This window comes from Nuphar pumila, chromosome 15, assembly GCF_984573655.1.
Source record: "Nuphar pumila chromosome 15, dmNupPumi1.hap1.1, whole genome shotgun sequence".
NCBI classification, from domain to species: Eukaryota; Viridiplantae; Streptophyta; class Magnoliopsida; order Nymphaeales; family Nymphaeaceae; genus Nuphar; species Nuphar pumila.
This window is the reverse complement of record NC_143263.1, coordinates 10,796,639-10,824,580: the sequence shown is the minus strand read 5'-3', so window position 1 is coordinate 10,824,580 and position 27,942 is coordinate 10,796,639. Positions and strand designations below refer to the sequence as shown.

The 27,942-nt window shown below is 38.3% G+C and overlaps 1 protein-coding gene and 1 pseudogene across 2 annotated transcripts in view; both read left to right on the top strand.

Moving 5' to 3' along the window:
- Positions 1 to 27,942, top strand: part of LOC149814466 (acyl carrier protein 2, mitochondrial-like) — a 54,201-nt gene that overhangs the window by 8,143 nt on the left and 18,116 nt on the right. The gene's annotated exons all lie outside the window — the stretch shown is intronic.
- LOC149814468 (uncharacterized) lies at positions 77 to 5,779 on the top strand (annotated as a pseudogene). Its single transcript, XR_016428026.1, has 5 exons — positions 77 to 100; positions 192 to 249; positions 388 to 427; positions 522 to 1,569; positions 4,655 to 5,779. The product of XR_016428026.1 is annotated as an uncharacterized LOC149814468 (transcript).

Here is a 27,942-nt window from a genome sequence, read left to right as displayed (position 1 = left end):
TCCTTATGTTTAGAGTTTGTGAATTGAAAATTGAGATGGATTCATTTCACGAACAATCTGTGAAGATAGTGATCCAATGGATGTGCTAATATTGATGCAGGTAATTTCTTTCAAGCAAGCTCACTTCATCTGGGTGTAAAAGTAACTGCATTTAGTTTCAGATTTGAAATTAATCAATTTTACTTGCACAGGAGCCTGTATTGCCTGGCTGTTTCTTAGGTGCTCTGATTAATGCCTATGATTCATCAGGCATGATTTCATCTTACTTTAAATATCTATACTTTTGGAGTTTTGCCTGTATTTTTTATGCTGGCATCTTCTTGACGTTGTATGAAGTATGAATTCCTAACCATTTCAGGTAATGACTTCTTCTGCTGGTTTTTGTAGGCTGGTCCTGTATGGCTGATCCCTTACAAGTCGTAGTCTCGTAGGCCACTAGTGCCATTGCACTCATATATCTTGTGCTTGTTTACAGGGTGAGAAGGATGATAAGATCAAAGCTGTATGTGCTGATGATCCAGAGTTACGTCATTACAAGGACATCAAAGAGCTTCCTCACCATCGTCTTGCAGTCTTGCTGAGATTCACCGATGGATACCCAACAATTCCCCGTTTCTATCATCTTCTCCTCCTCTATCCAGGTCGATACGACGAGCGCACTCTCTGCAATATCTGCAGCGCGAAGATGAAGACCATCAAGGAGGGGAAGAAGAAGAAGAAGAGGGCACCATGAACGAATTCCTCTCCAGATTCGTCTCCATCATGCGAGAAAAGGTCTCCGAGGCCTACCCAGATTGCAACAAGGACACCATCAACAGGATGCTGATTGTCATAATCCAGAGGGTTGTCGTCGAGTTCGAGCAGGGTTCGATCGAACACATGGTCTCGGATCCTTCCGCTTCTGCCTTGGCCATGGGAGGAGTTCAATCCCACGACGACCTCAGCCATGACTTGTGGGCGACCGTCTGGGAGGTGAGCAACCTCATACAGGAAGACATGAGGAAGGCGAGGAAGAGAGAGGAGATGAAGAAGTGTTTGCAGTCGGAGGACGTCAAGGAGATGTGCCGGTTCGCGAGGGAGGCGGGAGTGAGGGGGGACATGCTAAGGGAGATGAGACTCAAATGGGCGGAAGAGAAATTCTCCGAACGTGACTTCTACCGAAGCTTGGAGCGTCTCAAGGTAGAATCTGATGCTGCCGACGCTCAGTTAATTGAATCATCGGATGACGGTGTTGGTGCCTCTGGTGAGAAAACGTACCCTCCTCCGGTTTTATTGCCACAGAGACTTGGGAAGATCAAGTATCGAATATATTGACTGGATATGTCATACCCCGAATGGGGCGATGTTGCAGAGAGGCTACGCCAGGCTGAGTAGGTGATCACTCTGGAAGAACCCAAGTTGATAACTGGAAAATGTAAACCGGTTACGCAGAATATACTGTCATTGTCGGACACCGAGGATCCATCAGCTTTGTTGGCAGAGTGGGCAGAACTTCTTGAACCAGGGAAGGTGGATTGGTTGGCTTTACTGGATAAGTTGAAGGAACGTAATCCCGCACTCTACTTCAAGGTCAGTAATTCTAAATCGAGACCAATGTGGGCCATTTCGGTTTTTCTTAGTGTTATGTTGATTTTATCCCTCCCTCCCTGATTCTCCCTTGCTACCTTCCCACTACTAGAGTTTGAATTCACAGTGAAATTTTTGGATATATATGCTTGATTATGTTCCAAAGCCTTCAATGTGTATCCTGAATGATGTTATTAAATGCGTACATCTTATCAACTGTGTATTCATGAACAGTCATAAATTTTGGCGATATTTTCAATTTCTAGAGATTTTTAGATTGCTAGGAATTCAAAGAACATGACAAAATCATGAGCTCAGATTTAAATATTATTAATTCAATTTAATGCTAGATCTTCCGTTGCCAAGAAAAACTGAGAACGAGATCTGTGATTTACCCATTCAATTCCCAACGATATGCTAGTGGACACTCATGTATTTAGGAGTTTCCTCCCACAACACTAAGACTCTTGCTCACATTGGGTCAGTATTGGTAGCCTTTGGCACATCTTTTGAACATGAAGACCAGCACATTATGACTGATCTAGCATAAGGATGTTGTGTTACTGTATTTTTTGAACTCATACTGCTCTTTGTTTGCTGAGATGTAAGTAATTTTCAAGCTTGAGTTGTGTATGCATGTTCATGTCTGTCTGTGTGAGCAAATTTGTTTGATATTTTATTGAAAGTTACATAGATATTCTCATGTTCAACACAAAATTGCATGTGCCGTCACACTAAGAACATCAGTGATATGCCTGATACGTGATTACTTTTATGTAATCAATCCCACATCATGATTTTTTCTAATAATGCTATCATTGTCACTTTTTCCTTGACAATTTAAAAATACTTTACCCTGTAATTTATTTTTCTAGCTATAAATTGCAGAATATGTAGTTGAATGGTATTATTTTAGCTTTCATCTACCAGATTTTATTTTCATATATTCTTTATTTGATCCAATTAACATATGCACCAACATTAATTCACTGTACTTAAGTGCAATTCACAACGATATTCTAGCTTCATTTTTGGGCATCTTATGACATGTTAGCCATAACTCTTTATCTTAGCTGGTCCCATGTCACAATGTCTGACAACCTAAACTAACAACAATGTGATGTACAACTACACAATTCACAATTCACAATTCACAATTCTTATGAGTCAGATTTGAAATTGGATGTTTCTAATAGTTTTGTATTGGAGGAATTTTATAGTTAAGCAAAGGGCATTGATACTGTGGCTACACTCATAAGAAATAACCAAACCCTATTCTACTGCCACATAATGTAAATCATAGAACACATGTTTCGCCATTCATTCCTCTAAAAATTTTTATCGATGTGAAAAGTTCCCTCTAAATGTTCATTAGCTGCTCCCTTTCCTGATTGTTAAAACCTGTACCCGTAACACTTCAACTTATATATATGTATATATAGGGACAATATAAGGTGGTCTGTACCATGATACCATACGGTGGTACACACTCTTGTTTGTATGGATCTAGTGACCAAATGGTAGATCTAACCGCAAAAATGTGTTTAACATGGTGTATTTACTATGTTAAAAAGGTTTCATCATGTCTAATACATCATATGATCCTATTTTTGAGACTGAAAATCAATAGCTCACAATTCATGAAAATAAGGGTGGTCTAGAAAAGGTATAGAACATTTTCAGTCAACTTTGACCTATGGAAATAGTAAATAGAACATGTTAATCATGATCCAAAGGTTGGATTTTGCATTTGGAGCTTAGATCTATGTAAATCAAGTGTGTACCACTACAGAAGCTCCCATATATACAATGGATGACACAGCAGAAGCACGCAGCAGCAGAAGAGAGTAGGTCGAGAAAGAGAATCTGATAGGTTAGGGTTTTTAAGGTTTGCTTCGAGAGGCTCACTTTCGGTTTTTTCACACACACATGACTGCTGAGCATGTCTCTATTTATAGATTGCATCTCTCGGTTTTCCTTTGGCTTAGCTTTTGCAGATAAGCTCAGCGAGAGATTCTTGGAATGGGCAAAAGCAAACAGTTAGAAAATAAAGCTTTCTTAAAAAAAAACAGTTTTCAAAACTGCCCAAGCATATCCATGAACGGGCCCCTGTTTGTGGATATGCCGAGATGTGCGGATTATGGCCACACACCCCAACAATATGTGTGTGTGTGTGTGTGTGTGTGAGAGAGAGAGAGAGAGAAAGAGAGAGAGAGAGAGAGAGAGAGAGAGAGAGAGAGTTTTAATACTATACGATCTAGTTGTGAAATCATGGGTGCAAGTTGTATCCCACTCAATCTGGCCTCAGAGATGTGTTCAACACATTTTTTGCTACGAAGCGCACCTTGGATCATATTTTTTCGACATAAAAATATGATTTTTTCTTATTCTTGAAAATTTGGTAGATTGTGGGTTGTTGATTTTTGAAGCCCTTGAACCTTATTTAATTAAAGTAGAGGGCTGGTATCAGGAGCTCTGGAATTCAATTTCTCTCATCTTCCATTTTCTGTTGAAATGGTATGTTTTGGTGAAAATTTTGGTAGTTGAAATCATGCTTAGATGTTTCATTGTGGTCATCTAGGGCTTTAAGATGATCCCAGGTGGTGAGATAAACTTGGTGGTAATCTTAGACATAAGGTAGCAGCAATGAAAAGCTTTGCGAAGCCTACATAGAGGCACAAAACTAGTCCTTTTTTGTCATATTGTATTCATGTCAAACCAGTAGCCTGAACAGCATATTAAGGCAATATTGATGTTAGTGGTGATTTTGAGTCAATAAAAAGCTTGCATCTTTATGTAAAGACTTGGCATGAAGTTTTTAGCTGCTCTTTTTCCACATTCATGCTTTTGCTTTTGACTTGAAACTGTATTTATTTATATTTTTATATGATCTGAATAGAATTAGTACTTCAAGGTTATATTATAGGGAAAAGGGAAAGGTTTGAAAGGATTATTTTTCACATAAGCGCTTTTTTTCTTATTTAGTTGGTTTTACAGAGTAGATGCTTCAATGTTGCATTTGTGTTTTGTGTTAACGACTTAATTCCCTTTTTTATGTTTAACTTGTTAATATCTTATCTGATTACAGGTGGCTGAACTGATATTGAGCGACCAGTCCTTTGAGTCTGACATTCGTGACTACTTAAAGCTAATAGATGGCCATGCAAGGGAAAACCGTGTAGAAGATGCTGAAAGGATTCTTCAGAAAATGATGGCAAAAGGGATTACTCCAGACATTCTGACGCACACAATATTGATTCATATGTACAGCAAAGCAGGCAATCTTGACCGTGCCAAAGCAGCATTTGAGGACATAAGAAGCCATGGTTTCCGTCCGGATGCAAAGGCATACAACTCTATGATCATGGCTTATGTAAGTGCTGGACAACCAAAGTCTGGAGAAGCTCTCATGAGGGAAATGGAGGCAAGGGATATAAAACCTACTAAGGAGATATACATGGAGCTGCTGAGGTCCTTTGCTCAGCGTGGTCATGTTGATGGAGCTCAAAGAATTGTTAATACAATGCAGTTCGCTGGTTTTCAACCTGATTTGGAATCGTGTACATTACTTGTTGAGGCATATGGGCAAGCGGGTGACCCTGATCAGGCCAGGAACAACTTTGATTTTATGATCAAAGCGGGTCACAAGCCTGACGATAGGTGCACTGCCAGCATGATAGCAGCTTATGAAAGTAAGAACTTGCTAGACAAGGCATTGGCCTTGCTGATGGATCTGGAGAAAGATGGTTTTGAACCTGGGGTTGCCACCTATACGGTCTTGGTTGATTGGCTAGGCAAGCTGCAGCTGGTTGATGAAGCAGAGCAGATCTTGAATAAGATTGGTGAGAAGGGGAAGGCCCCTTTCAAGGTTAACATAAGCCTCTGCGACATGTATGCAAGAGCAGGCATGAAAAAGAAAGCCCTGGAAGCCCTGGGGATTGTTGAGGGTAATAAGAAAAGCTTGCGAGTGGATGAGTTTGAGAGGATCATACATGGTCTCCTAGCAGGTAGGCTTGTGAATGACGTGAAGAGAATCCATGAAGTCATGCAGGCACAGGGTCATCCTTCATCAGAGCCAATCAAAGTGGCACTCATGGCAGCTCAAGTAATACCTCGTCAAAAACCAGTGACCAGATAAGGCAGCCGATCAAGATCACATATTGGAGTTTCTCTCACTCCCTTGCTGTGTGTCAAGTATAACAGTTATTACTTCTTTTCCTGGTAATTCACATAATGTAAGGAAGACCATGCCTGGTTAAATATGATTTGAAAAAGAAACAAAAACGTCATCAATCTAGTGATCTCGCTTCAGAAGCTTCTTTTTTTCTTGTGATGATCTATAAACATTTGAACAAATTTAGGCATCCAAAAGACCAAAACAGAATGGTAGCTAACTGGTTAACGGTGTCAAAAGATATGAAGCAGATAATCTTGGTGGAAAAAAAGAGAAATGGAAAGAATACAGTTGCCTTCTCCTGGACAGAAGAGCTCTCATAACCCGATCTGTGGTCATGCATATCAGCCATGTGGTCTGTATTGGATGACATCTGTTCTCTAGAAATTGTTTGGTTGATTTTCATTTTATTTTGCTGTGCCAATGTCTCAAGAGTGGAGACCTTTAACTTCCTCTTTTAAGTAGTCCATGACCATGATGCCCGTCCTCCTGGAGGCACTTGGTATAATGTGCAAGGAAGCGTACTACGCTATCTGATTCAAGTTCGTGAAATGTTTGGGACATGCAAAAATGGAAACTTCAAGCTCTCGATCATGGTTTGGGCTGGGGTTAGGCGGACCCCTACCTGAACAACAGCCGGCCCATGTGGCAGAGGGATTCAATCCTGGGCCTTCAGCTTGACACTGGACCCCACTTACCACATGGGATACCACCTCGGTGGTATGATTCATCATCTTGGTTTAGTCAGATTGTGTCAATTGAATTTGGTGTGTTGGTGGCACAATTTGTTAGGGAATGAAGCTTCGACCCATGGATCAAAGAGACAAGCATGAAAAAAAGCAGGAGAAAAAATAATCACATGAAAATAAAGATTTTACGTGGTTCGACAAGAATTGCCTATGTCCACGAGAGCCTTCTTCCTTATTAATTGGGATACAATACAAGAGTTGAATTGCTTCTTTTAAATAGGAGCCTTTGAGTTTTACAATAAGTCTACCAGTACTGTTGAGTATAACAAGAAGTCTAGGATAAAATTATAGAATTACCCTCCCAAAAAACCCGTCTCTAAGCTTAACGCCTTCGAACCGCCACCTTACGAATAGGGGGCCGACCATTTGCCAACTTACTACGAAGTTGGTTTTGTATAAAATATAGATTTATATTCAGGTAGGAAACATGCTCCACACTCCAACAACAATCTTTTATTATTGAGGGGGTTTACTACATTTGGTATATGCTTTGCTAGGGTAGGCATTATCTACCAGTTTAGGGTAGGTTTTCAAGTTCTTTATTATTGTAACCTCATTCACTCAGGTCTTGAAACCGATAAATCATTTTGCTTGTGAATGCGATCTCTGAATTTACATGTAATTTTTTTATAGGATGGTGTATTATTGCACTACGAGGTTTGTTATAAACCTCACCTCATTCATCAACATGTCTCATGTCTTATAGTACACATAAACAATCCGGTTTTCATAAAAGATTAATGCTTTTATTTTTTTAAATCAACAGGAGTATTCTAGGAAATTAGCATTTTTCAAAACGATATCCCGATCCTCAAGTCTAGGTAGACCTAAGTTATTCCCATATACATATCAGGAAACTTGATGTATGTGCGATCGAAGTTCACGTAATTGAAGTTTCACATTTTCTCGTTCAAAAATAGATTTGGTTCATATTTCTGAAACATATCAAACTTATTCATTTTTTGAACAATCTTTTGATGTTCGAACCACACAGGGTTAATGTTTTATAAAGTTCAATAATTAAGAATGTATGATGCATGCGAGCATAAAATCTCATACGTAATTTTTAAAAAGAGCATTAAAGCATGCATACACATGTTAAAATGTGTGTACTTAAAGTAAATCACACATAATTTAATAAAGCGTACAAAAAACTGCATACATAAATAAATGCATGTATAATTTAAAGAAAACAGCATCCGCATAAATGGCATCATAAATAAATATGCATATAATTTAAATAAAGCAAGTGTACGCAAAACTATGTACATAAACAAATGCACACATAAATTAAGAAAGCAACGTCTATAAAATTGCCATCGTCAATTAATACATGCACAATTTAAATAAAGCAAGAGTACACAAATTTGTGTACTGAAATAAATTGTATATATATATATATATATATATATATATATATATATATATATATATATATATGTGTGTGTGTGTGTGTGTGTGTGTGTGTGTGTGTATTTGTCGTAAATAGAAAATACTTATATTAGGATTTCACCATGATCATCCCGTGTATTTTTCCTACTTCGAAAAAAGTATGACCTTTTAATGAATTTACGCATAAGTGACAACTTTCTCGTGCCTCGATATTCATGCCAGAGGTACGAAAATTCATAGATTGTGCGAGTTCGAAGTGTTAAAAAAAGATTCTTGTGAAACTCCGACAAGAGCGATGATTAAAAACCATATTTTTGATGGAGGTGGCAACTATGGCAGCACTGGGGTTGAACCCGAACCGATTTCGAGTTAACCAGACTAAGTCGTGTTAGGTAGAACCGAGTCAGGCTTAGTTGGGTTGAGTCGAACTGAGCTGAGCTGAGCTGAGCTGAGCTTGGTTTTGGTTAAACTGAGTTGGCTTGGCTAAGAATGAATTGAGTTGGATCGATTGCGAAGTGAACCTATCTAGGCTCGACTTGGTTGAGCCAAGTTAGGCTCAATCAAGGTTTGAACCAGGCTGGCTTGGTTACCATCGAATTGAGCTGGCTCAAACTGAGTTAGGATCGGTTCAAGCTCACTAACAGGGCTCAGCTAGAGGGGGCTTAACTGAGCTTGGTTCAGTTTTAGCCGAGCCGACACTGCAAAAAAAACACGGGAAGGCTTGGCTCAGCTAGGGCTTGACCGAGTTGGGCTTCGTTGAGCTCGAGCCTGGTTCGGTTGAGCTTGAGCCAAGCTCCAATAACTAAAGAAAGGGATGGAGGGTGCTTGGCTCGACTGGGGCTCAATCGAGCCGAGATCGGTTGAGCTCGAGCTGAGCTCAAAAAAATCAAGAGAGGGCTTCGCTCGGTTGAGCTCGAGCCGAGCCCTAAACTTTAGGGTGCCGAGGTTATGGCCAGCCTCCGACCAGCCCCGACACTAAGGGTGGTTGGTGGGGCTCAATCCCCCACCAACCTAGGTAGCACCCTAAGCTCAAGGTAGCGCAAGCCACCCTAGCTCTGGGTGTCTCAACTAAGGGGCAGTAGTAGCAACTGCTACTGTTGCAAGAAAAATAGAGTGGCCCATTGCAGAAGAGCCCCTACCGCACCACAGGGGACCCGAGCCTTGCTTGAGTGAGTGCCAGACGATAGCAGCCATAGCGGCTGTTGTCGTGGGCTGCCAGAATAATAGGGGTCAACGATGATGCTACTATGCTATCGTGAACCAGAGAAGTAGAAGGATCTCTGCTCCTTCCGAACATAGGCTGTGGGGTGCCAGACAGAGGGTGAAAGAAGAGGAAGGAAGAAGAAGATGGCGGAGGGTGGCGAAGGCACCCTAAGTTCAGGTTGCCTTTGGTGAGCCTTCCTTCGGCTAGACCAATAGTAATTGCAGCAGCGGCTACCGCCACTTTCCCCAGGAACTCGAGGGAGACGACAACACTAGATGCGCCACCGTGATACACAAAAGGGCAGGGAGGGCTAGTGGCCTTGTTGGCCCGCCCCCAGCTTGCTGAAAAAGCTAGAGTAATAATAATAAGAAGAAGAAGAATTGAATTGAATTTGGAGGTTTTACTTGCGGTGGCTGGGGGCTTAGTCGGGACACCAGAGAGAGGAAGAGCGCATGGAGAAGGGGTGAGGGCACTGAGAGAGTGAAGAAGAAGAGAAGGGAGGTGGGGTGGTTCCAGGATTTTGAAAACCCACACATAGAAGGTAACCCCCTCTCGATGGCGGTATAGTGTGTGTGATTTAGATTTTGTTTTGGATTGGGTTGGGTCCATTTGGATTCAACTCAATCCATTATATATATATATATTACATATATGTATATTTTGTGATTTGGATTTGGATTTTAAATTCAAATCCAATCCAAAACCCTATTATGAAGCCCAATTCTAATGCATATGGATTTGGATTGGGTTCATTTTGATTGCTATTTCAATTTGAATGAGTTTAAAACATTACAATCATATGGTTTTATTGGGTTGGGTTTGAATGGATCTGATCCCTATGTTATTTAAAATAAGAAACACTTTAAAACTTTTTAGCTTGCATGACGACTCACACTTGTGACCAATTAACCCAACTCTTCATAAGAGAGATAATTAGACTTTATGGAGTACCCGATTCAATTATTTTAGATAGAGACTCCAAGCTTGCTTCATGATTCTGGCAGAGTTTCTAAGAGACAGTTAAAAATGAATACAATATTCCACCCTGAGACAGACAGATAGTAAAAAACAAACCATTCGGACCCTGAAATATATGTTGCAAGTATGCACTTTAGAATATAGTGACTCGTGGAATGATATCTTGCCCATGATTCCCGGTTGAGGAAGCGGGAGCGAGAAACGAGGCACTTTCAAAATTTTAGGAAGCGGAAAGCGTGGGACCACTTAAGAGCAAATCGGGAATCGTCTCGGAAGCGACCTAGGAAGCGAGAGGGAAGTGCAGGGGAAGCGTGATGGGACGCTTCCCATTAAAAAAATGGTGCTTTCTCGCGCATTTCGGAAGCGCGACATTTCGCGCTTCCGAAGCGTGCTTCCCCACATCGCGCTTCCTAAGCGTGCTTTCCCACTTACCTAGGCGCTTCCAGTAACTCTGATCACAACACCCTTTGGTGTGTGGTGTTCATGAGTTCTTTCTTGTCCTTAATTTCTTTCTCTCAAGTGTGCACGTGCAAGAATAAGAGGTGATTAATCATAAAGTATTCAAAAAATTGTAGGACAGTTAGCCAAGATGAAATGTGATATTACAGCATCAGTAATAAAAAAGATTAGTAAAGGTCATGGCGTAACTTCTTTTGTATGACAAAGCATTCTAGACACTAAGAAAGCAAACTGTCAATTCTAAATTTCTCCATCAGAGTATTTTATGATAACAAAACAAAGACTCTATGAGCATAATGGGATTAAAAGATCAGAGATGGCAGCTATTAAAATTATTAACAAGATAACTCCTTTTTACACAGTTGTCAACAGTTCAAGTAACTATAATCTGTTGATCTTTGGCCACCTAGAGCGCAGTCGAACAGACAATCCGGACTCACAAATAACCACTTACACCAAACATGAAATAAGATGTGTCACATTGTCTCTCTCTCTGAACATTTATGAAAGCACGTGAAATGTGGGAATGCCAACAAGCAGGTGTTGAAATGGTTGAAAAACTGACAATACAATTCTATAAAAAATTTAGTGCACAGAAGTGGTACATAGCAAGAGACAGATATCCTGACAAGTGGCAGCAACTGAGCAATGCGAGAAATAAATGAAGCATCAGAAATATTAAAAAAAATTATTGGACACATAAGGAAAGCATTCCTGACTGATGGATGGTGTTTTCACCACAAAGGCACAAACAACTTTCCTAATGTTAACGAATCATCCTTCATAATTTTTAAAATAGTGTGTCCAAGAGGTAAATGCACAAACAAGTACTCAAACTATTGTTGGAAGGTACAAGGAGAATACAACAACTATGCCTTCATCCCAAAACAACTGGGTCGGCGATATGAACCAAAAAAGAAAATCATTCTGGGTCTTCCACATGAATCCTTCTCCAAACATTTCTATCCAATGTCATGTCCTCGGTGAGGTTTAAAGCATTCATATCCTTTCCTATCATCTCCATCCATGTCTTCTTAGGCCTACCCCGACCTCTTTTAACTAATGTATTTTCTCATTTCTCCATCCTTCTAACTAGAACATCATTAGGCCTTCGCCGAATATGTCCAAACCACCGTAAACCATTCTCTCTCATCTTATTTTCAATGGGTTTAACGCTTACCTTCTTACGTATCTCCTCGTTCTGAATCTTATCTTTTATTGTATTTTCACACATCCATCTAATCCTACGCATCTCAGCTACACTCATTTTTTGAATATGATGTCTCTTGACAGCCCAACATTCCGTATCATATAGTAAAGCGGGCCTAATAGTCGTCCTATAAAACTTTTCCTTCAACCACAATAGCATTCTACGATCGCACAACACTCCAGTTGCACTTTTCCATTTCATCCACCCAACCTTTATCCTATGATTTACATCTTCATCAATTTCTCTATACTTTTGAATGATAAATCCCAAATATTTGAAACAACCATTCACCGATATTTCTTGCTCACCAAGTTTCACTACACTCCCATCACTATTTTGTTGCTTACTAAACTGACATTCCATATATTCTGTCTTACTCTTACTCAACTTAAAACCTCTTGCTTCCAATGTCTATCTCTAGAATTCTAACTTAGCATTAACCCCAGCTCTAGACTCATCAATCAAAACAATATCATCAGCAAACAACATACACCACAACACATTTTCTTGAATTGATCTCGTAAGCTCATCCATCACTATAGCAAATAGGAAAGGGCTTAAAGCAGATCCTTGATGTAACCCAACCGTTATAGGAAAATTGGTTGTCACTCCTCCACAAGTGCGGACATTGGTTACTACTCTTTCATACATATCTTTAATTATACTAATATACTTGAGAGAAACATCTTTCTTCATCATTGTCCACCAGAGAACGTCCCTAGGTACTCTATCGTATGCCTTCTCCAAATCAATAAAAAACATATGCAAATCTTTGCTCCTCTCTCTATTTCTCTCAATAAGTTGTCTAAGAAGATGTATAGCTTCCATAGTTGATCTTCCAGGCATAAAACAAAATTGATTATCCGATATCATGACAATCTTCCTCAACCTAGACTCAATCACCCTCTCCCAAAGTTTCATACTATGACTCATGAGTTTTATACCACGATAGTTTGTGCAATCTTGTATATCACCATTATTCTTATATAGAGGCACCAAAGTACTCTTCCTTAACTCATTAAGCATCTTATTTGTCTGCCAAATCTTGTTAAAAAGATTTGTCAACTATTCTAAATCTTTCTCTCCCAAGCATTTTCAAGCCTCAATAGGTATACCATCTGGGCCAACTGCTCTTCTTGATTTCATTTTCTTCAAAGCCTCTGTAATTTCTTTCTTTTGAATCTTGCGCATGAAGTCACGATTCATCTCATGAAAAAGAATGGAGAAGTCTCAAAGATCCTGAGCATAACTTTCATTAAATAGCTTATCAAAATAATCTTTCCATCTCTTCTTAATCTCCTCATCTTTGACTAAAACCCTTTGCGTTTTATCTTTGATATATCTAACCATACCCAGATCCCTCGATTTCCTATCTCTCATCTTTGCAAGCCTATAAATATCTTTTTCGCCCTCTTTGGTATCTAACTTGTCATAAACCTCCTTATATACCTCATCCCTCGCGTTTTGAACTACTTTTTTAGCTTCCTTCTTTGATGTCATACACTTCTCCAAATTCTCATTATCACGACTCTTACTTAGATTTCTATAACACTCTCTTTTAACCTTAATAACTAATTTGACATCCTCGTTCCACCATGATGTATCCTTACCTAGCGGTGCACCGCCTTTAGACTCACCCAATACCTCTTTAGCCACCTTTCTCATGCCACCCGCTATCTTATTCCACATTGATTCTGAATCCTCCTCGAGACACCAATCAACTTCCTTAACTACTTGCCCTACAAACATTTCTTGTTTAGCTCCTTGAGGTCAAAGAGCTTTTGCATAGAAGTGGATTCATATTGCAAGGGGAAAAAATCTAAAATGCATTAAATTTTGAATTTTCAAGAGATTAAAGATCTTGCACCATTTTGTTCTATCAGTTTAGCTCAAGGTTGCCAAACTAGGAAGCGAAAGCAGGAAACGATACAGGAAGCAAAAGCGAGAAGCGAAGCATTTTAAAATTTATAGGAAGCGAGAAGCAAAGTATCAATTTAAAAGCAAAATATTAAAAAAATGAAGCAATATGGTAATTGAATAGGAATCGAACAAGAAACAAATAAAAATTAAAATAAAATTGATCATTCTTATTACAGTAAAAGAGTTAAATTTTTGTTAAAATCTAACAAAGATGGTTACTAATTTAAAGAAAGTACATGAAAAGTGAGTGAAAGAGTGAGGGAAAATACATGAAAAGAAACATGAGAAAAGCATATAGGAAGCATAGACCATGTGTGTCAAAAGCATAGAAGAAGCATGGGGGAATCGAGATTCCCATGAAGTTTCAGAAGCGAGTTTTCGGGAAGCGAGCTTCCCACCTACCTAAAAAGCTTCCAATAACTTTGATCTTGCCTCTGATGGAGTTTGCTTACAACAATAGCTTTTAGACAAACATAGGTATAACTCCCTTTGAGGCGTTGTCCGGTCGACAATGTCGAATACCTTTGTGTTGGGATGAGATCGAAAAAAGAAGATTGTTAGGGCCTGAATTGGTGCAGCGTATGGCAGACCAAGTCAGATTCATTCGGAAGCGTCTACTGGCAGCGCAAAGTCGACAGAAAAGATATGCGGACTAGAGACATCGTGAGTTGGAATTTGAGCAAGGTGGTCATGTGTTCTTGAAGATATCTTCCTTAAAGGGAGTAATGTGTTTTGGTCATAGAGAAAAATTGAGTACAAGATATATTGGACCCTTTCAAATACTCACGAGAGTTTGTGAGATAGCGTATCGATTGGCTTTGTCGCCTTTCTTGTCCAAATTTTATAACGTATTTCATGTATCTATGTTGCAAAAGTATGTGCCTGATCCTTCCAAGATATTATATGTCGTCAAGTAAGTATTAAAAATCCAGAATGACCTAAGCTGTAATGAAGTGTCGAATAAGAGGAGCGAAATCTTCAAGAGCAAACAAGAGAGCATGCGCACATACACAAATAGCCACTAATGGGCAAGATTACAACAAAAACATAAAAGTGCCAAAACACCCAAAAGAAGAGGAAAAATATATATTCCACTCAAGAAGGCTTCAAAGAAGCACACATACAATGGGGAACCCCCTTTATTTATAGGCACAAGGAGAGGACCCTTGGAAGGGCTCCTAAGGGACGTTCGAGCCCTTCCAACGGTCACAAATGTGACCATTGGAGGCTCCAATGTCCTTTAAGGGGGGAATTTTCAAGGTAAAAGGAAAAAGAAAAAAGAAAAAGAAAGTGTAAAAATATACATATGGCATGAAATAGTAAAATAACTATTTTACCCCTAATGGGTATTACAAAAAGACTACATATATTTATATATGTAGATAGACACATAGACATATATATGTAAAGTATACATGTGTATGTGTCATAATCTATATATATAAATATATATAGCATATTTTAACCCCCCCCCCCCTCAAACACATGGGGAGATCATCGAGAGTTTGCTAAGAAGTAAAAACAAGGCGATGGTAATGCTTTGGTGAAGAAGTCCGCCTATTGATATTCGGTAGGAACATATGGAAGTTGAATGGTGCCTCATAGGAACTCATCACGAACATAATGGCAGTCCATCTCTATGTGCTTTGTTCGTTCATAAAAGGTGTGTTGGCTAGCAATGTAAATAGAACTCTTGTTGTCACAACACAATTTTGAAGGAGTTGAGAATGGAACGACCATATCTTTAAGCAAACTTCTTAACCATACAATCTCGGTGGTGGTAGTGGTTATCGCATGATACTTCGCTTCACTAGAAGAGAGATAATTTTTGCTGCTTCTTACACCTTCATGAAATAAGTGACTCTCCAAGAAGCACACAATAACCTATTATGGAAATACGATCATCGGGGTTACCTCCCCAATCAGACTCAGTATAAGCAAGTAAAGTAAAAGGTGAATAGGAGGGTAAGAATAATCCTTTAGTTATGGTGCTTTTCAAATATCTGATAATCCTCATAACTGTGGCCATGTGAATGGTAGAAGGGGCAGTCTAAAATTGGCTTGCACTATGAACCGCATGAGAAATATCGGGTCTGGTAATAGATAAATATGTTAGTGACACAATTAACTAACGATAATGAGTGAGATCTGCTAAAGGAGTGTCATCACTGGCTCTTATCTTGGTGTTGATCACTTCTAGAGTCTCCACCTTATTAAAAATCTGATAAATGCATAACAATTTTGCTTCTACATGTGGATCACATGATCATCATAGGTAATGATAAAAAGGGTATTGATTTTATTAAAAATGTTTTAAAAGAAAATTTTGATATGTTTGATCTTGGTTTTCTAAGGTACTTTTTAGGAATTGAAGTTGCATACTCCCTTAAGAGGTATGTTCTCTCTCAAATGAAGCTTGCCTCCGACATCATTACTCGGTTTGGGCTAACAACAATATCAGTATAACAAGAAGAAAAACTATTATTGAGAACTACTTTGCTAAAGAGATCATACCAAACTTTTAGTGTTTGTTTAAGACCATAAAGAGCTTTGTTTAACTTTAGGATATTTCCTTGTCCAATTTCAAGACCTGTCGGAGGATCCATAAGGACTTCTTCACATATAGTTCCATTTAAAAAAACATTTTTAACATCAAGTTGATATATTAACCATTGTTTAATAGAAACTAAGACAATTAAAGTTCGCACACTAGTTATTCTAGCTATGGGGGCAAATGTTTTTTCACAATCAATCCCATATTTTTGGGCGTAGCCTTTTGCAACCAACCAAGTTTTGTATCTTTCTAGAGATCAATCACATTTGGTTTTAACTTTATAAACCCATCTACACTCAATTGCCTTTTTTTCAAAGGGTTAGCGAATAATGCTCCAAGTTTGGGCTTTGTTAAGAGCCTTTAATTCAATTTTCATAGCTTCAATCCAATGAGGATGATCCTTAGCTTCTTTAAATGAGTCTGACTCATGATAGGAGTGTATCAACATGAGACAAATCCTATAGTTAGGTAAAAAAAATTTATAAGACACACATTTTTGTGGTGGCCTACTGTTACAAGAGGATCTCCTAAGTTGATTGTCTTCAACTGGTTCTTCTAAAGAGAAATCTTGAGAATATCTTTCAAGGGCAGATTGATGTTTATTTCCTAGCCGCCGGGTATAAACATTAATATCATTAAGGTTCTCATTTTGAGAATCATCATGTTGTGGCATATCATTATGATGTAAAATGCCATCACAAGAATTATCGCAAATAATCGTATCTTAAGACTTAGTTCTAGGAGTTAAGTCAAATAAGAAGGAATAATCAATGTCTTCTTTAGATGTGTGAATATCAAAACCATTTTGTTCTTCCAAAAAGTTTACATTTCTTGACATATAGAGTTTATTGTTTTGTATATTATAGCACCTATAGCCTTTTTTATTTTCACCATAGCCGATGAACACACCTTCAAGAGCTTTTGGTGATAATTTATCTTATCCTTGAACAAGCGCAAAGCATTTACATCCAAAGATCCTTAGTCTATTAAAATCTAGAGTAATTTTGAATAAATTTTCAAATGGTGATACATTTTTTAAAGAAAAGGAGGACATACTATTTATAAGATATGATGCGGTAAGAAGAGTTTCGTCCCAAAAATTCTTAGGAACATTTTTAGAAATAAGAAGTGTTCTTGTAGTTTCAATTAAATGTCTATGTTTTCTTTCCGCAAGACTATTTTTTTGTGGAATCTTAGGACAAAATCGTTGATGTAGGATTCCATTTAATTTGAGGTAATTTTGAAATTCTTTAGACATGTACTCACCTCTCGAATCGGATCTAAGTATGACTATAATGTTTTGAAATTGATTTTGAATGAGAACATGGAATTCTTTAAAATTACTGAAGACATTGGATTTTTTTTAATGATATATACCCATGTATATCTACTAAAGTCATTAATAAAAACAACGTAGTAAGAGTAAGCTTCTTTGGATATAACGAGTGTCGATCCCCATACATCGGAATGCACAAGTTTAAAAGGTCTTTTTGACACAAAATTATTATGCGAATATGGAAGCAAATGAATTTTTCCAAGAATACAATCATTACATGTAAATGTATTTGTATTACAATTTTTTTCCAAGAAAGGAAAGAGATACAACTTGGAGATACTAGGATGTCAAAGCCTCTTGCGTCAAGTCTCAATATCTTTAGATTGAATATGATCACAAAAAGATTTGGATGGCAAAGACAAAAAATCCATATAATAAAGATCCCCTCTTCTATGGCCTTGCCTAATCCGCTTCCTGGACCAAAGATTCTGCACATAGCAATGGGTCGGTAAAAAAGAGACATTACATTCAAAATCGGTAATTTGAGAGACGAAAAAAAGATTTAGGTTAAGTTTTGGAATAATTTGTATTTTGAGAACAAAAAATTCTTTGTTTTGATCATAAGTTTTCTCAAGTTTTCCAATGCCTTCAACATCTAAAGATGTTTCATCGGCGGTGAAAACATATTATTTGAGTTTATTGAGACTTGGTTTTGATAAAAGTGATGCATTGGGAGTCATATGAAAGGAGGCACCCGAGTCAAGAATTCCAGAGGTCATACTTGAAAAGGATGAGATGGCGGCACCGGAAGTGGAAGGTGTAGAGGATGATGCAGAGGAGTTCATCTTTATGAATTGTTGTAGAGTTTCGGTAAGTTGAGCGATGGACTCCTTTATGTCTCCATCTTTCTTTGAATCTTCATTGGTGTTTGGAGGAATTTCCTCGACGGAAGCCACCTTCATCTTGAACTTGGGACAATCCGAACGAATATGGCCCGGTTCATTACAATTATGACAAATAATTTTTCTTCCTCCACCACCATTGTATTTTGAAAAATGGGGTGGTTTATATAGTCTTACACTGTTGTCGGGTCTAGACACGGCATGAACTTCATCAACATCTCTTTTCAAGGCCAAACGAGTCTCTTCTTGACATAAATTGGCCAAAATGCTACTTAAAGGAGTAGAGGCCCTATGAAGGAGGGATCCTCTTAGTTGCTCAAATTCGGGACGAAGCCCATGAATAAATTGAAAAAATCTTTCTTTTTTCATTTGCTCTTGCCTCATGGCAATAAGGCTACCTTTCTATTGTGGTTCGAGAAGAACAAGTTCATCCCATAAAGAAGATAGGACACTATAATAATATCTAATACTCATATCACCTTGCTTGGTTTCTCTTACTTTTTCTTGTAGGAAAAAATGTCTAGCAAGGTCTATTTGAGTGTACATGCCTTTCATAAAGAACCAAGCTTCATTGGCCTTCTTGAACTTTGCTAGAATTGCATAAATTTTTAATTCAACATTATTCATGAACCATGCTAAAATTTTAGCATGCTCACTTTCTCAATCTTCCATTTTTGAAAAGAAGTAAAAAATGACTTTCTCTTTTTCTTCTCCATTCAATGCCTTTTCCTCATTGCCTTCAAATTTGATTAATTTCAATTGTGGTTTCAGAATGGTCTAACAAACATAACCCCAAAGTTTTTTACCTTTGAGGTTATTTTTCATAGCGATCGCCTACATACGATAATTGGTCCCATTTAATTTAAATGAGAGATTGATTTTGGCATCCTTGTTGGCCATTTATAGAAAAAGAGTTTGAAAGCAAGAGAGAGGAGAGATATTACTTGACAAGAGAGGATCTGATGAAGCTTACAACCAAAGCTCTGATACCATGTAATAAAGTGTCGAATAAGAGCAAAATCTCCAAGAGCAAACAAGAGAGCACAAACATACACAAATATCTACTAATGGGAAAGATTACAGCAAAACCATAAAAGTGGCAAAACACCCAAAAGAGGAGAAAAAAAATATATTTCACTCAAGAAGGCTTCAAAGAAGCACACATACAATGGAGAAAACCCCTTTATTTATAGGCACAAGGAGAGGACCCTTGAAAGGGCTCCTAAGGGACGTTGGAGCCTTTCCAACGGTCACAAATGTGATCGTTGGAGGCTCCAATGTCCTTTAAGGGGGGCATTTCCAAGGAAAAAGGAAAAAGGAAAAAGGAAAAAGAAAAAAGAAAAAAGAAAAAGAAAGTGTAAAAATATACATGTGGCGTGAAATAGTAAAATAACTATTTTACCCCTAGTGGGTATTACAAAGGGAATGCATATATTTATACATGTAGATAGACACATAGACATATATACGTAAAGTATATATGTGTATTGTTACTGTAAATCACAAGAGGGAGAGGCGTCAGTGGCTGCAAAAAATCTAAATTAGGGTCTGCGGTTTCTTTTCATTCAATATATACACATACAGTGTAATTAGGGTATTACATAAAGTGTGTAAATTACAACACATGCCATTAATGAGCACGTGTTAAAATAAAACTAAACAGATTGGGTCTGGATCCTGAGATCCAAGCCCAATTGTGACATCTTTTCACCCTCCCTCAAGTTGTACATGGTTTTGAACCATGAACAACTTGTACAACTTGCCTTTTAACATCCAAAAATTGTCCTTGATAAGTCCTTTTGTAAACAAGTCAGCAACTTGATCAGCATTCCCAACGTATTCTGGTTCAATTTCCTTTTCTTCGACCTTCTATCTTACAAAATGTTGATCAATTTCAATATGCTTGGCACGACTGTGGTAGATATGATTGAATGACACGTTGATAGCACTTTGATTATAACACAAGAGAATGCTTTTAGAAATTGATTCTCCAACTTCTCTCAAGAGGTGTCTGACCCATGTTACTTTGGTTGTAGCAGCTGCCATTGATCTATATTTAGCTTATGTGCTCGACCTGACTATGGCCTTTTGTTTCCTACTGCTCCAGGAGACGAGATTTAGACTAATGAAAATACAGTATCCTGAGACTGATTTACGCTCATCTGGATCTTCTGCCCAATCTGCATATGTGTAAGTAAGAAGTTCATGCATGTGATGGCTATGCATACTCTTTCTGTATAGAAGTCCATCTCCAACAGTTCCCTTCAAATAGCGAAGAATGCATTTAACAACTTCCATATGTCCAATATGTGGTTCATGCATGAATTGAGACACCTGATTGACCAAATAAACAATGTCAGGCCGAGTGAAGGTAAGATACTGAAGCATTCCTACTACCCTGCGATATCATGTAGGGTCTTCGTACAAATCTCCATCTTGGGAACTGAGTTTCTGATAAAGTACACTGGGTGTGCTTAGAGGCTTGCAATCTGTCATACCCACCTTGTTAAGAACATCAACAGTATACTTATGTTGAGTGAGTGTCATGCCTTTAGGAGTCCTATCAACTTCTACTCCAAGAAAGTATCGCGGTTTTACTAAGATTCTTCTTCTTAAATCTACGGTTCAAAAGTTCTTTGACCTGTTCAATATGTTCATCAGAGTTACCTGTAATGATAATGTCATCAACATATATCAATAACAGGTTAACTCTATCTTTGCATTTGAATATGAAAAGAGAATGATCAAGAAGAGACCGATTAAAGCCATATTTTTCTACTTCAAGGGAGAAACTGTCAAACCAAGATCGAGATGCCTGCTTCAGACTATATATAGCTCTTTTTAACTTGCACACGTATTTTTTGGAATTCCCTTCGGCATACCCAGTGGGTTGCTCCATGTATACTTCCTCCTTCAGAGTTCCACAGAGAAATGCATTTTTTACATCCAGTTGACTGAGAGTCCACTGGTGCTCAACAGGCAATGATAATATGATGTGGATAGTGCCCATTTTTACAACTGAACTGAAAGTCTCATCACAGTCTTGTCCTTGCTCTTGTGTGAAGCCTTTGGCAACCAGTCTAGCCTTGTATCGCTCGATAGTACCATCAGGCTTATACTTTATCTTATACAATCACTTTGAACCAACCACATTTCGATTGTGTGGCCTGGAAATGATATCCCAAGTGCCACACTCATGAAGAGCCTCCATTTCTTCGTTCATAGCTTCAATCCATCTTTTAGAAATTATTGCTTAATGAAATATGGTGGGTTGATCTTCCTTGCCCAAAGCGGTTAAGAAAAGCTGAAAATCCAGTGTGAAGTTCTCATAACTAACCCACCTATCAATAGGATGTCGAGGTTGGGTAGACCTTCTGTGAACAGATGATTGAATGAAAACAGAAGGAGAATTCAGCTCTTGATTAGAGCTGGGGAATATCTCCTTCTCACGTCGAGAGTAAACAATGCCTTTATACCTTTCGGGGGCCAATAATGGCTCAGAGATCACACTTTCTTGAATTCTTTGCACAACATTAGTCATGTTTCCCTCATCTCTTTGATTACAGTATGAAGAACAAACACCGTCAATACTAGAAAAGAGATCTGAGTTCAACCAAGGATGATAAACTTTAATTTCAGGAGTGTCAACTTTATGACCAAAATTTGATTCATCAAACACAACATTTCTAGATATCTTGATGCGCCTGCTCACAGGATCATAGCATCTGTATCCTTTATAATCATCAACATATCCTACAAATCTGCACTGTAAGGCCTTATCCTGAAACTTGTGTCGCATTGAACTGTCAACATAAACATAACATACACACCCGAATATGCGCAAATCATGATAATTTGGATGCACATCATATAAAGAGAAATGGGGTGATTTGTTTTCCAATATATTCATGGGCAATCGGTTTATGAAATAGACTGTTGTATGAAAGGCCTCTGTCCAGAAGGTAACTGGAAGATTACTATCATGCATCATACTCATTGCACTTTCCACAATATGGCGATGCTTCCGTTCAGCAACTTCATTCTGTTGAGGTGCATGGGGACAAGACACCTGCTTACTTATTCCATTTGTCTGGAGGAAATTAATAAAGTCATTTGAAGATAACTCACCCCCTCCATCACATTGGAAACAAATAATATTTTCAGAGAATTTATTTTGAACAAAGGAATGAAAATTCTGAAACAATTTGAAGGTTTCATATTTACTTTTCATAAAAAAGATCCATGTATATCGAGAATAGCTATCAACAAAAATGAGATAATATCTAGTGCCAGACATGGAAGGAACTGAAGTCGGACCCCAAACATCAGAACATATAATTTTAAATGGTCTTGAAGCTCTTTTATTAATGGAATGAAATGAAAGAACATGACTCTTACACTGAAGACAACTAAAACATTTTTTATTATCGACGCTTAAATCCAGACTTGACTTGGGAATAAGACTGTTTGATGCAAGCTTATCAATAAAACATCTACTGCAATGACCCAGACGACCATGCCAAAGGTTTGGCTCAATACATTCAGAAATATTAAGGACACTCTCATGAGAAATCGAAGATGATGATGTGAGCTTCAAGATGGAATCAACAGGTTGAACACTAGAGGAAGGATTCTCTTGGAACACATACACATTCCCTTAGTCATTTTCCTTCAACGAACATTTTCCTCGTGAGAAGGTCCTTAACATGAACAGAAGGAGTAAATTCAACTGAAGCATTAATGTCATCGACAAGCTTAGAGACTGAAACAATATTTTTCTTAATATCAGGAACATAAATGACATTTGAAAGAACAAGGGAAGAATTGGACATAGGAATTACAGAATTTCCAATATGCGAAATATGGTGATGAAACCCATCTCCAGTAACACTACTATTTCTACCAATATAAGGAACATGGTTTAGGAGCTTACCAGCATCGCCAGTGACATGAGTGGCTGCACCAGAATCAACATACCAAGTACCTGATCATTCTGTTTGATGTTCAATTCAGCCAAGGCAGATAATAACAACTCTTTGACTTCTCCAGTATTCTTCAATGTATATGTACCTTTTCTTGTCTCCAATTGTTTTCCTCTATTTTGCGTGTTATGCCAGCAATTTGCTTTGATGTGCCCCCTTTTGTTGTAGAGAAAACAAGTAGGTATTATCCTATGCCTTTGCAGATTAGGAGACATACTGAGAGTATGTAGTATTCCATGAGCTCCTTGTCCAGTCTTCTCTTGACCTCCCATTTCTCGAGATTCATACCTGCCATGTCATCGACCATAAGTAACTCCTGTGGCAAGAACATCGTGTGCTCCAATGGGGTTGTAAATACCTTTGGAGAATCCCTTCAAGGTCATCTCATACTGTAAGAGCTTAGCACGTAGGTCTTCAAATGTAGGTAAGTCTGGTAAACACAACAAAGAAGTAACCATCATGTGATAATCGGGTCCCAGCCCACTCAAAGTCTGTTGCACCATATTTTTGTCACTGATCGTGCAACCCGCAATGTCCAACTGATCTGTGATAGTCTTCATTTTGTTTAAGTACTCTATGACAGTCATGGAATCCTTCCTCAACATTTGAAAGTCTTTCTTTAAAAATAATATTCTAGCCTGAGAAACTTGTGAATATGTTTGAACAAGACGATGCCATAACTGCATAGCTGAGCAGTCATTTGGGATTGCCACAAGCACCTCCTGTGATAGAGTGGAAGTGATGTAGGCAACCAAAGCTTGGTCTCGCTTCATCCAGGATACATACTCTGGATTTTTAACAAAAGTAATTAAAGTTTCACCCTCCCCACTCTTGCCTTCTTGTGATATGAACTCTGAATGAACAAGAACAAAGCCATCCAAATATCCAGAAAGATCCTGACTCCTTATGAATGGGATGATTTGTCTCTTCCAAGTTAAAAAATTGGAATTGTTCAGTTTCTCAGACACGAGCTGACTGAGAAAGTTGGAAGAAAGACTAGATTGCAAATAGGAGAATAAATCCATAGACAATGGGAAGTGAAAATGAGGAGATTTAAGAGACCAGAAAATAAGAATTAAGAATTTAGAATAGATAACTTTAGAACAGATAAGGGAATTTCAGAAAAACTCGGTTGTTTTTTTTTAAGCCTGCATACCCGAGACAAAAAAAAAAAACAGAATATGTAGTACAGAAGAACTTCTCTAAATAAAATGAGTATTCAGTCGGCAAGAAAATATGTTAATATGAAAACAACATGTTTTCTTCAATGTGGTTTCTTTCTAAATGGAAGAAAATTCAAGGTAGGGAGGAAGATAAAGTGTTGTCAACCAATCAAGGCAGAATGGAGATTCAGTTTAGATCAGATTCAGTTCTGACCTCTTTAGGCAAGAAAGGAAGGAACAAATTTGACGTGATTTCAATTTTTGAAATCACGCAAACATGGGTTTTGATATTACGTGGGTAAATAAACAGGAGAAGAAGAAAATAGATGCTACAGTATGAAATAAGAAAGGAACAACAAGAAGAGAAATAAAATAGAGGAAAAAAAATCAATATTAAGGATTGGCTGGGAAGAAAGGAACGATCTTCAAGGAAGAGAAAAATACCTTAGAAGAGGATGAAGGGGCTGAAACAATCTTCAAGGAAGGATCTGATGCTCTGATACCATGTTAGAAACTGGTACTTCACTGTAAATCACAAGAGAGAGAGGAATAAAAAGGGAGAGAGGCGTCGGTGGCTGCAGAAAACCCAATTTAGGGTCTGCGGTTTCTTTTCATTCAATATATACACGTACAGTGTAATTAGGGTATTACATAAAGTGTGTAAATTACAATACATGCCATTAATGAGCATGTGTTAAAATGAAACTAAACAAATTGGGTCTGAATCCTAAGATCCAAGCCTAGTCGTGACATCTTTTCATGTATGTGTCATAATCTATATATATATAAATATTTATAGCATATTTTAACACTAGGCATGAGTGAGAAACCCATAAAAATTTTAGATGCGAAAGTGCAAAAGTTGTTGAACAAAGATATATCGCTAGTATTGGTCAGATGGGGTCATCTAAAAAAAATGATGCCACATGGGAGCGCGAATCAGACATCTGTGTATAATTTTTATAATTGTTTTCATGTAAGGTTCAAGACGAATCTTCTTTTAAGGTGGTAGAATTGTAAAACCACCCGACAATGTCGGGTAAAAAGATAATGAAAGAAAAACCAATACGAGAACATGGTAAGACGATTCCCCCAATTACGGAACCGCCTTCCCCCCTTCTCGTCGTAGGAGGGGTGAGGATAAGCCTCGCCCCCCACGATCGCTAGGTGGGATGAGTTTTATCCTCACCCACTATGAGGACTCTCTCTATAAAGAGCCCTCATGGTGAGCCTCTCTGCCCACTCAACATAGAGAGAGAGAGAGAGAGAGAGTTATAGAGAGTGGGAGGAGGTTATCGGAACATGCCGTCGAGAGGAGCCATTGGCAAGTACGCCCTTTGTTCCTGTTCATCCTCCCCATCTTATTCCTTTTTCTTTTAGAAGGCTGGCAACCATGGCTGTCGACAAGTTGTAAAAAAAATAGACAACAAAACCGACAACCATGGCTACCGACATTGTTGCCGAGTGAGAGAGACAGAGAGAGAGGGGATGACAACCAAAGGTTGTCATCAACCTCTGTAGAAAGGAGGGGGGGGGGGGGGGCAACCAGAGGTTGTCGGTAGCCCACAACAGGGAGGACGGGAAGAGTCTGTGCCCCTTCTCCCTTAAACCTGAAACGAGTTGGCAGAACTGACTCGGTCTCGGGTCCAGCGAGTCTTAGGTCGGTCTGGGTGCGACCCAAACCAAACCAAGTAAAAAAATAATGATAATAATTCAGTCGATCGTATCGAATCGAACCGAACCGGCCTAGGTGTGAACCAGACTGGGTCAAGTCTGACCTAGACTGACTCGATCCAGGTCTGTCCATATCGAGTCAGGTCAACTCCACTCGGTTGACCAAACCAGACCGAGTTGGGTCTTGTCTCAGTTTCCTGTTTGGATCTAAATAAGTGAAAATAATCATGTTCGCCACTATAGGCCAAATGCTCAAAGAGCAATGTATGCCAAGTTGAACTAAATGAATTGCAACATATTAAATAATTACCCTCTCATCATAGTCGTACCTTTAGGCAGGTATGGTCGTACTTTTGGACAAATACGTCACATTAGTGTTACGATGTTTGGATGATGAGGTTGTGGCAACTTCGAAGCGTGCATATAGCACAATGTTGAGATTACATAAATGGTGACAATTCGCCTTCATAGGCAAGATGCTCGAGTGAGTCTAGCAGACCAGAGCATGGAGAATGGGGTGGCGGTTAAGAAACCCCCGTCGTGCCCATTCAACCTTCACGATTCATCAAGGGAGATGATGGATGGTACAAAGACTCCGATAGACAGGTTGTTAACAACTATTCCACGAGCAAAAGACTCGGCTTCCCCAGTCATCGGAGTTAGGAGAATTGAGATTACCATAAATTATCCTAGGTGGTAACTCTCAGGTACTTCTGCAAAGGTTAGATGCATACATGGGTCATGAATGCCTTTGAGATTTACTCTCTTGGTCACTGACCATCCCCTTAAGAGCGAACTCAACTAGCTATTCAGGGTATTGAAAATACATGGCATAATAGACCCCTGAACTAGTCTCAGTTGTTTTTACGATTCGTGTCTTATGCGTTCCCGTAAGGTCAGCTAATATCGAAACATAAATTAACCCGTTCTCATTGCTAGTTGAATTGTTCATGCCTGTTGTGACATTATACTTGTTAGTTAAACTACTTAGGTAGTTCTTTACTTGTAATATTTAGCTATTTGTGCCAGTTAATTGCACATAATGTTTCTTACATCTTGTGTTGTCTCTTTCCTTCAGTTTAGATATTCTTTGCATATGTTGTTCAGATTTAACTTCTCGCAATTATAAATGTTACTATTGCTTCCAATGAAATAAACTGCTTATCTTGTGATGTCCTATTTTATTTATTTTACATTGTCTAATTGTGCACCTACCAGTTTAGTTTGTTATAAATCTGACCATTTCATGGACATGTGGCAAGTAGAACTTTACAGACAATCGATGGTACGATGCAACATGGCTCAAGATCACCCTGTTTCTGCTGGCGTCCTAGATATTCTTTGTGGATAAGGTTGGTTTGTAAGCTAATGTGCCCAGAATTGTCAACTTGTTTTCCCTTCTAAAAAGAAATTGTTTCCGCTGACTTCTTTAAAACCAAACCTTGAAATTTGAACGATTTTCTCTAAATGTTTTCAAATTTTACAAGTTGAAAATTTTGGGGGGTTATAGGTAGTGAAGCTACCATTGAGTCCACATTTTCTTCATTAAACTCTCTATCTCTCCATTTTTTAATCCTTTCTTTCCCTTCTTTGTTCTCTTTCATCTTTCTTCCTTCTTCATTTTTCATTATTCTTTTTTTTTCTCATTGTTTTTCTTTGTTTTTAATTTTTAGTTCTTTTTTTAGGGCTTTGATTAGTTTTTTTAAAATTAATTAGTTTTTTTTAGTGATTAGTTTTTT